Genomic DNA, 15,789 nt, shown 5'->3' with positions numbered 1-15,789 from the left:
CCATTGCTCTTCTTGCTCATTATGGAAGGTCTCAGCAATCTCATCAAAGAAGAGCATCAAAGGGGCAGATTAAAGGGTATAAAGATAACAGAAGGTTGCATCCTGACTCATCTTCTCTTTGTAGATGATATCCTGGTTTTCATCAATGGCAGTATTGGGGACATTAGTATCATCAAAGCAAATTTCACCCTCTTCCAAAAGGCAATAGGTATGATCATAAATGATAGCAAGTCCACATTAACAGTAGCTAAATGTACTCCACATGAGATCTATTTTTCACTTCAGCGTTTCCACTTCACTCAGCTACAATTATCTGATGGTTTAAAATATTTGGGGTACAAGTTGAAGCCACTTGGATACAAAATTGCTGACTGGACTTGGCTCATCTCAAAGATGGAGAAAAGACTTAACACCTAGTACCTCAAATATCTTTCGCGGGCAGGACGACTCACTCTAATCAAAAGTGTCCTAGAGGCCACCCCTGTATATTGGATGTCCCTGGCTTGGATACCCAGAGGCATTCTCAATAGAATTCAAGCCCTCTACTGCAGGTTTCTTTGGCAAGGGAACAAACAGGGCAGGATATTTGCTTGGGTCAGGTGGGAGGCCCTGAACCTACCAAAAAAATGGGGAGGTTGGGGCCTAAAAAAGTTAGAAGATTTCTCATTAGCACTTGCCGCAAAACTTGGCTGGAAATTAGTATCAGCAGACAGCCTTTGGACGAGGGTCACATATGCCAAATATATCGCTCCAATGCACATCATGGACTGGATTAGAAGAACCCATCTAAGTACCTCAGGCATCTCAATTATCTGGAAGGTTGTTCTAAAGGCTTTGAACCCAATCAGGGAGGGCCTCACCTGGAGAATTCGATCTGGGCACACTGTTCACATTGGCCTTGATCCATGGGTGGGATGTGGGGACATGCACCGCCTACCCAGGGATCTCACACAGTATCTCCAGCAATAGAACATCACTTATATATCACAAATTGCAGACTTGGAGAATTCCTCCTTCCTTCAACAAGCCTGGAAATCTGCACATCAGTTAAACATTCCTCCTAATTGGACACAACACTGGGAGGAATACACACAAGCCCTCACTGAAGCCCACATCCGTATACTTGATGGTGATGATGAGATTATATGGGCGCTTTCAAAAAATGGCAGGTACACACCAAAAGATGGATATTTGACATTGTCGGCGCCAAGGAAGCCTCTGCTGCTTGTTGACTGGTGGAGACATCTTTGGAAACTCAAGGCTCCCCCCAGAACTAGACTCTTAATGTGGACCATCCTCCGGAACAAAATCCCTACTGGGGAAAACCTCCTCAAACAAGCACATTATGGACCCCATTGGTGCAGCTTCTGCAAGCAAGCAAATGAGTCCACTTCTCACCTTTTTTTAGAATGTACAGCAATTTGTAACCTATGGAAACTTATCCTACAGCCCATTGCACCCTCTGCAATCTGGGCTGGAAACTCTATTCTTGCAGCTTGGCAATCCTGGTTTTACACTTCCTCATCTCAAAAGCTTCGGAACCTGCCCCTTCTGATCTGCTGGACAATATGGATTGCCAGGAACCGCATCATTTTTCAGGACATAGAGCCAAACTGGGCTATGTTGGTGACTAAAGTCATGGCTGATTTCTCCCTCATTCCAGATGATCCTCCCCCCCGTAATCCACGCACTCCCTCTCCTATACAAATAAACTACAACAAACCTTGGGCTTTTTTTGACGGTGCAGCTCAAGAGCAAGGCTGTGGAGGGGGGGCTATACTTCACTTATCCCGTCATCTTTCTTACAGCATGCTCATAGGATTCCGCAGATGCACAAACAATTCAGCTGAGCTCCTTGCCGCTAAACATCTCATACATTTCGCCTTGGAGAAAAACTGCACAGATCTACAACTATTTGGGGACTCTAAAATTATTTGTGACTGGCTGAACAGGAAAACTAGATGTTCTTCATATGCATTAATGCACATCTTGGAAGAGACATTGAGATTGATCTCATCTTTTGACACATTTACTTGCTCACATATTTACAGGGAGCAGAACGGAGTTGCCAACAGCCTATCCAAAGAGGCTGCAATCGGGGAGCCGGGCATCTGGTTGATTAGAGAACATAATGGGGAAGCTTTCTACCAATATTATCATCGACCTTTTATGGAACTACATGTATAATTCATGATATTATTCTAGTTATGTTTTGATCAGGCACAAGCCTTTTTTGTTTGTATATATTGTCACTGAACATGATAACAGTCTGTTTATCATATGGCTCATAGTTTTGTGTTTATTATTGTTGCCCCCTGCGTGGATCAAAGGCAACAATATTGTTTATACATGGTTATGATCATGCACTACATATGCACCAGCATCTACAAAATGTAATTTCCTCTTTTTAATGAAATTACGATTTTTCCTTATGGGAAAAAAAAACATCAGTGTATTTGAGAACCCCGGAGGTTTGAGTTAACTTATATATATATATATATATATATATATATATATATATATATATATTGAAAATTCTATCACTAATTGGGTTTGTGATTATGCAGGATCTCTTCGTAAGAAGGTTGAACGTTTGAAGCATACTTGGACTGGTGAATATATCTGATTTAGTTGGTAAGGAGAGGTGAATCATCTTGGAGTGACAAGATGCTTGGGAGGACATCTGGTTGGCCTATGTGTTGATGTCCTTATCACAAAGTAGGGAAGTTGGAATTGGTCTTGGAGCTCTGACCTTGGATATGCACCTAGATCTGTGGGTTGGTGTTAGAGTGGAATCCTGATGGTACCTAGAGTGGTTGAAGCTTGGAACACACCATAGTCCTACTTAATTAGATACCTTGGGCGAGTATCTAATCTATAGCACTGCATGTGTTGTGACTATTTGTAGGACGTATCATTTTGAGATCTTCCATTTACCTCTGTATATATGTAATTATGAATACCTACCTAGTTAAGAGGGAGTGTTGAAAAATGTAACTAATGTTGGTCTTCATAATTGTATTTGTCAAAAAGAAAGAAAAATGAATTTTTATTATAATTGAAATTGACTTATCAAAGCATGGGTTTCATGCTTGGGTCAATGGTTAATACGTCAAAATCACCCATTGAGTGCTCTAGGGTTTGTTTCTTGTGTCAAAGGTCAACGTCGTGATGTATAAAACCCTTCTTGGGCTCATTATATCAAAGAAAGAAATGTATTATATGTATTATAGTCATGTTAACCCCTCCACCATCAATTCAGCCTCAAGAACATAAAAGTCAGCTCCAAACACATCATGTAGGCCTCAAAGAATAGACTCAAACCATTATATATATACCAAGCATTCGACCTACCTTAGAAGAAGAGAAGTATGCACTTATTATGTAATGAAAGTACCAAGAAAGGGATGTGAAGTCAAAGAAGATAAAATAAGGACATGCAAAAATAAGTTTGAGCTAGAAGACCGAAGTATATATCACAAATATGAATAATTATGACTAAGTTTTAAGGAACTAAAGTTCATAGTATATCTCAAAAATTGTAGGGTCGAAGTTGAAAGGCAAGCTTCGGGATTGGAGAAAGATAACATACTTTTGTTGAAGAATTTGACTATAGTTTGTTTTGTCACTATGGGAGGTCAACTTGATGAATGCAGGGGTATCTTTGTATTGGTCAAAAGGTCCTGGTTGTCTCAACTTGATTTAAATCTACTAGTGAAGAGTTTGACTGGGTTTTACCCTTATTAGGTGTTTTTCCCTACATGAGTGCCTACATCTTGTATCTTCTTTTGTGTTTATGATCTTCATTGTTTTCCATTTCATCTTAATGAAAAGAATATAATAATTTGAGAGAATAACTAATGACTAAACTATCACAAGAAAAATTCAAAGTAAGAGAAATCAACTTAAGAAAAGCCATAAGTTGTTGCCCTAATGGATTTCTCAACACTACTCTCCCTCGAGCACTCTTGGATTGTGTTGAAAATGGCAACAAGAAATGCTAAAAATAGCATTTCTATAAATAGCATTTCAGGTACCAGTGTTGGACATAGCAACAAGGAATGAAAAATGGAAATGCTAAAAATAGCATTGCTATAAATAGTATTTTAGGATAGATTCCAATTTTAGTTAGTCCCTGAACTAAAATTGAGAAGAAAAATTCGAATTTGATCTTAGCAGCTGTTTGTAAAATAATTAATTAATTCATCTTGAGTTAATTAGTTGTATAAAATCAAACATGAATTCTATGTGAAGACATGCAACAGTTTCTCCATTGATTGAGGAATTTATCCATTAGTTAAAGAGATAAGGATGAGTTGTAACATTGAGTTGTAATTAGTTGGCTCAGTGAACTGAGTCAAGTCTAGTTAGATTAATTCAAACAGTTTGTTGAATTAATTGTGAGTTCAATTAGTTAATGCTTGCATGCATGTAACTACTTCTCTCCAAATAACTGAATATTCTCTCATAAATAACTCATGCATGTTAGTTCAATCAGAGAACCAGTTGAGATCAGAGGAAGGGACATTGTACTATCAGTTGGAGGAATTTTCCTATATAGGATACTCATCCATGCAGAAGGAATTATTTCCTTCAGGTTTGTGCAGTTATTTCTGACCCAAGTGAGCAGTGTGAGGTGGGAATTCACACAAGTGGAAGCACTGGACCCTAGGAAAAACTGCGCAAGGAAATAGGAGGCTTGGAGGGCAAAGGATAAGGTTGTGAGAGCCTTTGATTTTCTATGAGTAGTATTGTTTGATTGCATAGAGAGCATGATAGCTTGAGAGCTGATTCTTTTTGTAACTTGAACATATTTCCACTTGTATGATAATACAGAGATTGGGGTTTTAGGTTGAGGCTTTCCCCAAGTTATTTCTTCTGTGTTATGTGTGATTGATTTCTCATTCTCAGTTATATGTGTTCTCATTGATCTTGCTCATATTCGATTAAGCTTCCGCAAAGTTGTTGTAGAAGTAGATCTTGTATTTTGCTTTAGTATATTGCATAATCTGTTGATCTACAGTGGAAATTTCTACATGGTATCAGAGAAAAGGTGATCAAAGCGAAGAATAGTATACAAAGAAGGGATAAGTTTGAATTTTGAAGTTCCTGAATATAAAAATCGAGTTCTTATCACATCTTAATTTCACCAATGGCGTTCAACAGTTTAAGACTTGAGTATGCCCTTGATGGAAGCTATAATTATATAGCCTGGAAGGATCGCATGGAAGTAGTATTAGAGGAGAACGGTCTAAAGGACTTCATTGATCAAGAAGTCCCCAAGCCAGCAGCAGCTAATGCTATAGAATTGGCAAAATGGAAGAAATGTGTGGCTAGAGCGAGGAGAATCCTCCTGGAGGGAGTTCGAGACCACATTGTCTCGAGCCTCCATGGGAAGGAGACACCGTTTTCGATGTGGAAAACATTGAAAGATCTATATCAGAACAGCAGTGATCAGAGGAAGCTGGCGCTGAAAGACAAGCTTCGGAAAATCAAGTGTGAAAAGGGCGACACGATCTCTACGTTCATGAACAAGTTCACCACCTGCAGGGATGAGCTTGGAAGTGTAGGGATCATGACCGTCGATGACGACATGGTGAGTCTAGCACTCCTCAGTCTTCCTAAGAGCTGGCATAGCTACTAAGACTCGGTAAACGGAAGAGAGAAACAGCCAGATTGGGAACGAGTTTGGTCGAATCTGATGTAGGAGGAGATACGAAGAAGCACCACAGATGGATCTTCTTCATCCAAGGAAGGAGAATGATTCTCATCCCAAATCGAGTTCTTCCCATGGTGGGAAGAAGTTTGAAAAATCGAAAGTGCGATGCTTTCGTTTTCATGGGGTGGGCCATTTTGCTACAAATTGTTCACTGAGGAAATCCAAGATGGGATCCAAGGTAGGATCTGAAGGTGAGGCATTGGCCTCACAGTTCGTTTTGGATTTCACCCTCTTTGCATGCATGGTTTCATCCATGGTGGGATGTGGTTGGTTTCTTGACAGTGGAGCTTCTTTCAACATGATCAGCGACAAGAGTTTGTTCAGTACCTTGGAGGAGAAAGATCTCCATATACTCATAGTGATGGGTAATGATGAAAAGTATAGTGTCTCAGGTGTAGGCATGGATTTTTTCAGAGGGAACATGGAGCTCACATTACCTTGACCGATCTCAAGTATGTACCAGGACTGAGGAAAAATTTGGTATCGATCACAATACTAGAAGATAAAGGCTATGATGTAGTCTTTAGTAAGGGAAAGGCTTTACTTCGACACATCACCACGAGACAGGTGAAGCAGATCGGTTCAAAAGTCAAGAACCTATATGCTCTTGAGGTTCAAGATGCATGCAAAGCCTTGAGGAGCAAGGAAACTGATGGAGACTTGGTGGTTGATAAGGAGAGTAAATTACCGCTCAACATGTAGTCCTAGAAGAAGTCTCAGACAATTGTGGAGGAGCCACAATTGGAGAAGCCGAGAGGAGATCGAGTGGAGGCATCCACTCATGAAGAGACCTCTAGTAGGGGGGAATTTTGAGTCAAGTGGGCAGAGGGATCACATGCATCCATACCTCTAGGTAGGAGGTGGGGCAATGTGGAGTGAGAGTCCCAAGAAGGTTGAAATAGGGGCAAGATCCTTGAGGTACCTAAGCTCTTTGATTAGACCTTGCTATGGGAGCCCCGACGAGGAGTAGTAGGACTGGCTAAGTGGGTAGAGGCAAATGCGAATGGAGCGGCAGAGAGAGCTACAGTGCAGGAATCCCAAAACAGTGTAGAGCTAGCAGGCTGCGACAATTTGAGAGGCACAGGAGTGTTGCACCAGTGCAGGATGGCACAGAAAGGTGTGCAACGATGGGAGATGCATGGGGTGTTGCAGCAACTCAGAGGTCAGAGAGGGAGCACTTGTTAGGGCAGAGGGAGCTTTAGCATTAGAGGATGTTTCTAGCCCAACAGGAAGGTTAGTTGGGAGTTTTTTTTGTTTCTAGAGCTGCTAGAGCAATAACACTTGGGAGAAGTGTTGCATGCAAAACATTCCAAATGTTCAGGATCGGGTTCAAGTTGAATGCATTTCTTGTTGAGAGGGAGTGTTGAAAATGGCAACAAGAAATGCTAAAAATAGCATTGCTATAAATAGTATTTCAGGTACCAGTGTTGGACATAGCAACAAGGAATGAAAAATGGAAATGCTAAAAATAGCATTGGTATAAATAGTATTTCAGGATAGATTCCAATTTTAGTTAGTCCCTGAAATAAAATTGAGAAGTAAAATTCGAATATGATCTTAGCAGCTATTTGTAAAATAATTAATTAATTCATCTTGAGTTAATTAGTTGTAGAAAATAAAACATGAAGTCTATGTGAAGACATGCAACAGTTTCTCCATTGATTGAGGAATTTATCCATTAGTTAAAGAGATAAGGATGAGTTGTAATATTGAGTTGTAATTAGTTGGCTCAGTTAACTGAGTCAAGTCTAGTTAGATTAATTCAAACAGTTTGTTGAATTAATTATGAGTTCAGTTAGTTAATGCTTGCATGCATGTAACTGCTGCTCTCCAGATAACTAAATATTTTCTCATAAATAACTCATGCATGTCAATTCAGTCAGAGACCCATTTGAGGTCAGAGGAAGGGATAGTGTACTATCAGTTGGAGGAATTTTCCTATATAGGAAACTCATCCATGCAGAAGGAATTATCTCCTTCAGGTTTGTGTAGTTATTTCTGAGCCAAGTGAGCAGTGTGAGGTGGGAATTCACACAAGTGGAAGCACTGGACCCCAGGAAAAAATGCGCAAGGAAATAGAAGGCTTGGAGGGCAGAGGAGAAGGTTGTGAGAGTCTTTAACTGTCTATGAACAGTATTGTTTGATTGCAGAGAGAGCAGGATAGCTTGAGAGCTGATTCTTTTTGTAACTTGAACATATTTCCACTTGTATGATAATACAGAGATTGGGGTTTTAGGCTAAGGATTTCCCTGGGTTATTTCTTCTGTGTTATGTGTGACTGATTTCTCATTCTCAGTTATATGTGTTCTCATTCATCTTGCTCATATTCAATTAAGCTTCCACAAAGTTGTTGTAGAAGTAGATCTTATATTTTGCTTTAGTATATTGCATAATCTGTTGATCTATAGTGGGAATTTCTACAAATTGTATCAGCTCACTCCCTTCGTCGAATCGTACCAAAGTTTGGTTTGCAATCAATGATGTTTATCCCCATTTTGTGTCGAAAATCCTTTGGTTTAGTCAATGCAATGTGTACATTGAGCATCATGACTCTCCATCGTGCCCTTTTGTAACTCAAAAGAATAGCCGAAGGCATGCCTAACTAGTGGCACTCCATCCTTAAAATTTATTCCAAGTACTATGATTCTATGTTGGCTTAACCCATGCACCAACTTTGCATGAGTGTCCTTCAATTACCTCCATGCCCTCTGAAACTTTGCATGACTTTCTATTTTATGGTGTATTCTTATCGAGAGTGTACGAAAAGAAACCACTTCAGACTGCAGATGAAAAACAGCCTTAACAGTAAAAATGGTTGTAAAACAGTGTGGATCTACAGCAAATGATAGAAAAAAAACCTACCAAAGTCCTTATCTATGCAACATAAATAGTTAAATAGCAAGATGAAATAAGGAACTAAGCGCAAATAACTCTAATAACTCAATGGAAACCATATATAAAGAATAGATTTTATTATATGACACCTGTGAAGGGAACAAATGATGTTACCAGTCCCCCTCTGTGGGATGGGTTCTTGGCTATCCTCAATGTCTTCAGCTCTGTAGAGTCTCTCTTCTCTACAATGTGTAAACCCAGCAAAAAATGTTTGAGCTCAATGGGAACTCAAATGGAAAAAAAGCAAATGGTAAGCAACAATGGTTATAATCAAAGTTACAACAGTGAGTGCAACAATGAAAATGATCTAAAGTGAGGAATGGATGTAAAACCTTCCAATTTATAACAAAATATTGGGTTATTCTTGAATAATGGTAAATAATATAATCTTATTAACCAAAATCTAAAATTAACCATTTAGAATATTTTATGTTATTTGGTTGGAGGGAAAAGTATTTAAATTGGTTAAATACTTTTATTTAGAAATAATAAATAAATAATTGATTTATTTATCATCTCAAGGAATGTGGTTAAGGAATAATAAACAAATAATGATTTTTTTAAGTATTCCTAGAGGATTTAGTCAAACTTGACAAGGAATAATAACTAAATAATGATTAATTAATTATTCCTAGAGAAAAATAAGATAAATAATGATTTATCTAATTATTTCTCATGATTGGGTCAAATATGACAAGGAATATTAGTTAAACAATGGTTTAATTAATTATTCCTAGAATATAATTAAATAAATAATGATTTATTTAATTATTCCTCATGGGTTTAACTAGAAATAACTTAACAAATGTGGTTTATTAAGTAATTTCTTATAGTGAAAGCAATTTTACTATGGTAAAATTGGCCCTACATGGTGTACTTCGATCCATCTAGTAAGTTATGACTAGATGATCATTTTTTGGTGATAACACTTATACACTCTTTCCTCATACCAAGTTAATTCTTTCTTTGTGTCTCTACTATAGAGAGTGTGCTACCTTGTATTATTTTCACCTTCACCATAAATTTTGTGTGCACTACCCGATATGCCTTGCACCAAATGTAATAGGATCCTTTGGTTCATTTAACTTTGGAATTTATATGCGACCTCCCACCATGAAATTTAATCGTGTTACATATTGGAATGAGATGACCTATCACAATATATGTGCGCCTATTTCTTTACCTAGCTAACCTCTGCAAATATCTATGTGCATCTGGTCCTTAATGAGCCTACCTCTGCGACCTTCATTCCACAACCTTTTGACTCAATTAATTTGCAAGCAACCTCACATTTGAAGCATCATGCATGTTATATATTAGGCTTAGGTTCCTTAGACATGTTCACATGTCCAAGGCATCCAAACCACCCAATATAAGACCAACGCATCCATATAGATATTAGGTGCACTCATCTTGAATTGTGGAAACCCTAAATTTGCAAGTTTATCATCTCGTGATGGTGTCCCATCAATCGCACTTGTCCAACCATGTGTCTTACATCCTCCCCCACCCAAGGTCATTGTCATCACCAACAACCTATATAAATATATATTATTTCCAACTCTACCTGAATTGATGCCCCTATCCTCCTTAGGAAACCCCAAATTTCATGCCACCAGAAACGCCAAATTTTCTTGTTGCAATTTCTACTTCCACCACTGCAATCCTTGGAACTATCTACATGTAGATTTTTAAAACTTCCATTATTTCCATGTTCTAACTCTATCATGTCTTTGGATGATACATGCTTCAATTCCTACACTAGATGGGTAACTTGTCCAATTGTCTCATGCACTTCCTAAGGTGTACCTCCCTATGTCAAATCTAATTATTTCTACCGATGTTAATTGCACTGATCAAACTTATACATCAAGTTTTTTATGTCCAATATACACCAAGGAGATCCTTCACAATGCCATATCACCACATCTCCAAACTTCCATTCATCACTACTCCAATCCACCTAAGTGATGATTTTGTTCTGCAGTTTAGCTTGTTTATGTGATCCTTCAATGAAGGAAAGTCTCTAACTCAATCCACCAAGTCTCCAATGTACTACCCAAAGTGCTACAAGCCAAACAAAATCCTCACAATGAATTTTGTTCCCTTCTTTCCAAAAAATGTGTGTTTGTGCCAATACTCTTGTCAATTGCAACCATTGAACATATTCTCCAACCTCCAAAACTTGAAACTGCAAAATATACCTCAAGCACACTCAACCCTATCTAATTTCCCAAACCAAAGTTGGTCGAACATCATCCAAGAAACTTTTTATGCATTATTCCCCATCTCAATTATCCATTAATAGAGTTATTGGTCATCTCCTTTCTTGCTTCCATTCATTCCTTGGAAATAACTATCTTGCTTCCTTTAATAATCATTCCATCCCTTGGTCTTATGTCATAGTGACTTGTCATTGCACTACTCAATCAAATTACACAAGCTCCCTCACACTAATGCATCTGCGTAGCTATAGCCAAATATGCATAATTCCCCCACTAGACCCATGAAAGTACTTCCTTTTGAGTTGTACCCATTCCCAACTATACAAGGTTCCTTCAAAGTTGCAAGACTCGAGACGGTCCTAAGTCTATTTGAATGATTTTCCCTTGGTATCACCAAGCCACCTGATCCCCTAAAGAATCCTTGCAACCCTTTGAAAATGTAGCAACCCAAGCAACCATTTCTTGCACAACAGTTTCCTTAGTTGAACCCATGGTTCACTTGTCATCATGAACCTACCTTTCCAAATCCAATGATCATTTGAATGAAATCCTCCTTTGTTGAGTTCATTTTTCATCTACCTCAAACTTGTTAAAATCATAATCTCATAATGCATTTTGTCTTACTCATGCCTCCATCAATATATCCACCCCTTTGGGTATTTCTACCATAAGGGCACTAAGCCTTTATTTTCACCTATTGTTTAATCCCAGGTACTTTTTCCACCTCTTTACAAACTATCTCACCTATGGAGTGACCTGATCAAGCTCCTAACCTCACTCTATCACATAACTTTCAAACTCATACTCACACACAAGACTTGTTGTGCACTCAACTTTATCCACCATCCATGTGATTCGTCAACACAATTAACTAACTCTCATTATTCACAGCCTTTAATGAATCTCATTTTCTTGGTGAACTCTCAATGAAGTTTTTCTAACCATGCTCCATGATAAATACGCAATCCAAACTTATGTCTTTGGCTCGTTTTGTGTGTTATTCCACCCCAAAATCCTCTATCCCCAAGTCCCGGTATACACTTCACCAATCTATCTTTAGGATAAGCATGACTTTTCCTCAATAATCCTACTTCATCCACCGCCTTTGTTCAATGCATCAAAACCATCTAATCTTGGATCAGCGTCCCCTTAAACGACCTTTGCATCACGCCATGTTGTTTGGTTCATGGGTGAATGTATATCCATCTCAACTTGTAATGTGCACCAACTCATTAAATTGACACCTTCACTGCCTTGCATTCTAGCATATAGGAGAAGCTCTTACTTCAAATTATTGCACCAAACCCGCAATCATTCTTCTCTTGTGATGGAAACTCTTCATTCAACATATCATTGCATTCCAAGTTCTACACCAATCCACCATAATTCCTAACCTATCTTTTTTATAAACTAATTAAGTCCACATCTCCAACCTTAAACTATCATGGTTGTGTGCACCCATCTATCTTTTACTGTTCTCTACACCAATTGATCTCTGATACCATTTTTCATGCCCCTATAGTACTTAGGCACCCAACTTGACTTGGTACACCCAAGTCTCCTAACTCTATAGGTCATGTAGCATCGCAAATTTTTTTGTGTCATTGGTTTGTCTAATCTGAGAGTACATGAGTTTAGACTACATCTCACTCACTCTAATCCTAGTTCACTTAAGACTTATTACAATTCACAACTTGAAAAAATGCACACAACAATATAATCACATATAGTTGTATATAAAGAAATATGGAACACAAGTAATTTTATATATCAACGGGCGACCTAACTGGCCTAACACCTAGTACAATTTTGCAGAGTGTTATAAGTGCAAAGCTCTTGGCTCATATAAAGGTTACATAAATACATTGGCCAACCACAACTCATGCAAATTTACCAACTATCCACACGATTAACGATCATCATAATTCTCCCTCCTTCATTGTTCCATCATGAATCTCAATCCATATCAAGCCACCTAGTGTATCTATGTGCCTCTCCTTTTCCAAATTCCCAATAGAGTGTGTTGACTTATGGCTCTGCCTGAGGCACTCTTAGACTGTCTCCACCTGTGTCCTTCATTCAATCATGCCAAAGTTTGATTCACAACCAACCATTTGTATCCCCATATTTCTATGTCAAAATTCCTTCAATTCAATCCATGCGATGTGTTCATCGAGTGGCATTACTCTCTATCATGACCTTGTGCAATTCAACAAAACAACCTACAACATGCCCAATCATTTGCACCCCATCTCCAAAATTCATTCCAATTATTGTGTCCCTATGCTATTTTAACTCGTGTGCCAAATTTGTGCAACTATTCTTTGATTAACTTTGCACCCTTTGAAACTTCACACAACTTTCCTCAGTCCATGCACTCTTGCCTCAAGCTCCCTTAAGTATTTCCTTGCAATTTCAATGCAAATTGTGTGCTACCTTGTATGCCTTACACCTTCATCACAAACCATGCATTATCTTATATTCCTTGCATCGAATGAGATATGGTCCTTTGGTTAACTCCACTTTGGAATTTATATGTGACCTCCCTCCACAAGGGTTGCATCATTCCATATTGGAGTGGGCAGACCTCTCACAATACATGTGCACCTATTCCTTTTCCCACAGACCTCTCCAACCATGCACATATGGTCAATCCTTGACAAGTCGACATGTGCGACCTTCATTCCACATGACATGTCAACTCAATTGATGTGCAAGAAACGTCACCTATGAATCATCATGCACATTAAGTCTTGGACTCGAGTCCCCTTGGTGCATTTGCACACCCATGGAATCCAACCCACTTAATATAAGACCAAATCAGTTGTATCGCTACTAAACACACTCATCTCAACATGCAACAACCCCAAATTTAAAATTTTATCATCTTGTAATGATGTCCCATCCATAGTGCATGCATCTACACAACCAGAGGATCTTACAATTATCCTTCCCTTTAATATTTAATTCTCATAAATAACATGTTGAAATATTAACAAATATATTTATGTCGTAGGCATACCTATTTCAACTTATGGATGTGGGCTTGAGGATTTTTTATTTTTTAATAAATGAATGGACAAGATTTTATTTCAAGAGAATATTATTTATCTAATACACCAATAAACGGATGATATCAAAAGCATTTTAAGAGGTTCTCATTTTCAAACCAATAAATAAAAAAATAAATTTAAACATCATATATTTAGCCACCTTTTAAGTGGATTGGAGCCATTAGGCCCATTGGATTGAACCATTTTGTCTCCTTTTTTTTCAATTGCTCTTTTTTCATTCATAGCGTTCTGACCACAATCATATGGTTTTGAAACATCTGTAATGAATTCTTTGTAAAAGAGCCCTAGTATGGCTTGCACAGGCCTCTCTGTCTCAAATTTAAATGGAAATTTTCGGTCTGAGAGCCAATTGCAGAGGTTAAGCAACTGCAATATGGCCTTCTTTGATGGAAAATTGAGAAGACACTTTGTAGGAAAACCTTTTGTTGGAGGAAGCGAGGGCAGTCAATTGGTTGGGCAAGGGCTCTTTTCTATCTACAGAAAGTTGCATTAGGCATCTCCCAATTCTCCTAGAACCCATGGCATTATTACCATGGTTATTCCCTACTAAAGAGGAACCGATGGGAGCAGTTTCCTCCAAATCTAGCATCATACTTGTTTAAAAGGAATTGCCTATTTGGGAATGTCACTTGTTCCAGTTGTAACAAAATTAATTATGGCAGAATTACCCTGAGAAACCAATCTACATGAAAATCAATTCCATAGGTACTACAAAGGATGGGGAGAAGCTAGGGCACAAGACTAAAGCTTTTGCAGTTTATGATACAATGTGGTATGTAAAGCCACCAATTTTTACTCTTTTTATTGATAACGCATGGGGGGAGCATCTTTGATTTTGGCAGCTGGTGCAAAAGGAAATCGTGCTTCCTTGCCATCATCTACCATAATGATGAAACAACCAATCGCACAAGTGTGAGGCCAAGCAACTAATATTGATCTTGCTAGTAAAGAAGTTAGAAATGTGAAGAACAAGTTGGTTTCTCTTTATGCACGACATACTGAACATCCCAAAGAAAAGATTGAACAAGATATTAGGAGACCAAAATATTTCAGTCCCCAAGAAACCATTGAGTATGGGATAATTGATAAGGTTATTTATTCTAACACAGGTACAGAGGATCGTGGTATTGTTGCTAACCTTAAGAAATCATAGTTAATATAAATAGTGGAGGTTGGTTGTTTTACAACACCATAAACTTATTTCTACTGTCAAGATTAAAAAAATGTAGTTGTATTAATTTTGGAATAACATTTTTATAATTTTAATTTAATTATTAATGATTAATAAGTAAAATTTGATAGGAATCAATCTATAGTACACATCAAGATACTTCATGATACATTTCACATTGCCAAGATTGAAAAAAATCATAAAATGTGGGTGTCCTAAGCACATATTTTCTTGAGAGGTCATTTACTGTATTTATTAGGCTAATGTATTCCTTCACTAGTAATGATAGAGTATTGATATAAACCTACGATGTATATCAACCACATTTATTAACATAATTATTATAATATTATAATAATTTTAATTTTAGATATTAAATTTAACAAATATATTATTATAATAATTTTAAATTTGAAAATTAAAGTCACTTTATACTTTAAAAATATTAAAATAAAAAAACAAAACAAAACTTAACCTAAATAGATTTAATACTTTTCAAAATTGTTCTTTATCCTTTCCAAAATTATTAAAGAACAATTGGACAGAAAACCAACCATTAATAACATGAAAATTTATAAATATTTTCATAACATTCAATAATTAATATTTATCATATTTTTTGGGGGGCTATAAATCATGAATAAGTATAAGTATGTGATGCATGCATTTTGTTTTTACTTCAATTAAAATATTTCAATTTTTTTT

The 15,789-nt window shown here is 37.5% G+C and overlaps 1 pseudogene; it reads left to right on the top strand.

Annotated features, from left to right (window-relative positions):
• Positions 1-14,599: 14,599 nt before the first annotated feature.
• Positions 14,600-15,075, top strand: LOC149170238 (ATP-dependent Clp protease proteolytic subunit-related protein 4, chloroplastic pseudogene; annotated as a pseudogene).
• The last annotated feature ends 714 nt before the right edge of the window (positions 15,076-15,789 follow it).

Source organism: Pinus tabuliformis, chromosome 4_2 (assembly GCF_031772625.1).
Source record: "Pinus tabuliformis cultivar Carrire ecotype Pingquan chromosome 4_2, CPIR1, whole genome shotgun sequence".
In the NCBI taxonomy this organism is placed as follows: Eukaryota; Viridiplantae; Streptophyta; class Pinopsida; order Pinales; family Pinaceae; genus Pinus; species Pinus tabuliformis.
The sequence above is the reverse complement of the archived record's forward strand: the minus strand, read 5'-3'. Positions and strand labels throughout refer to the sequence as shown.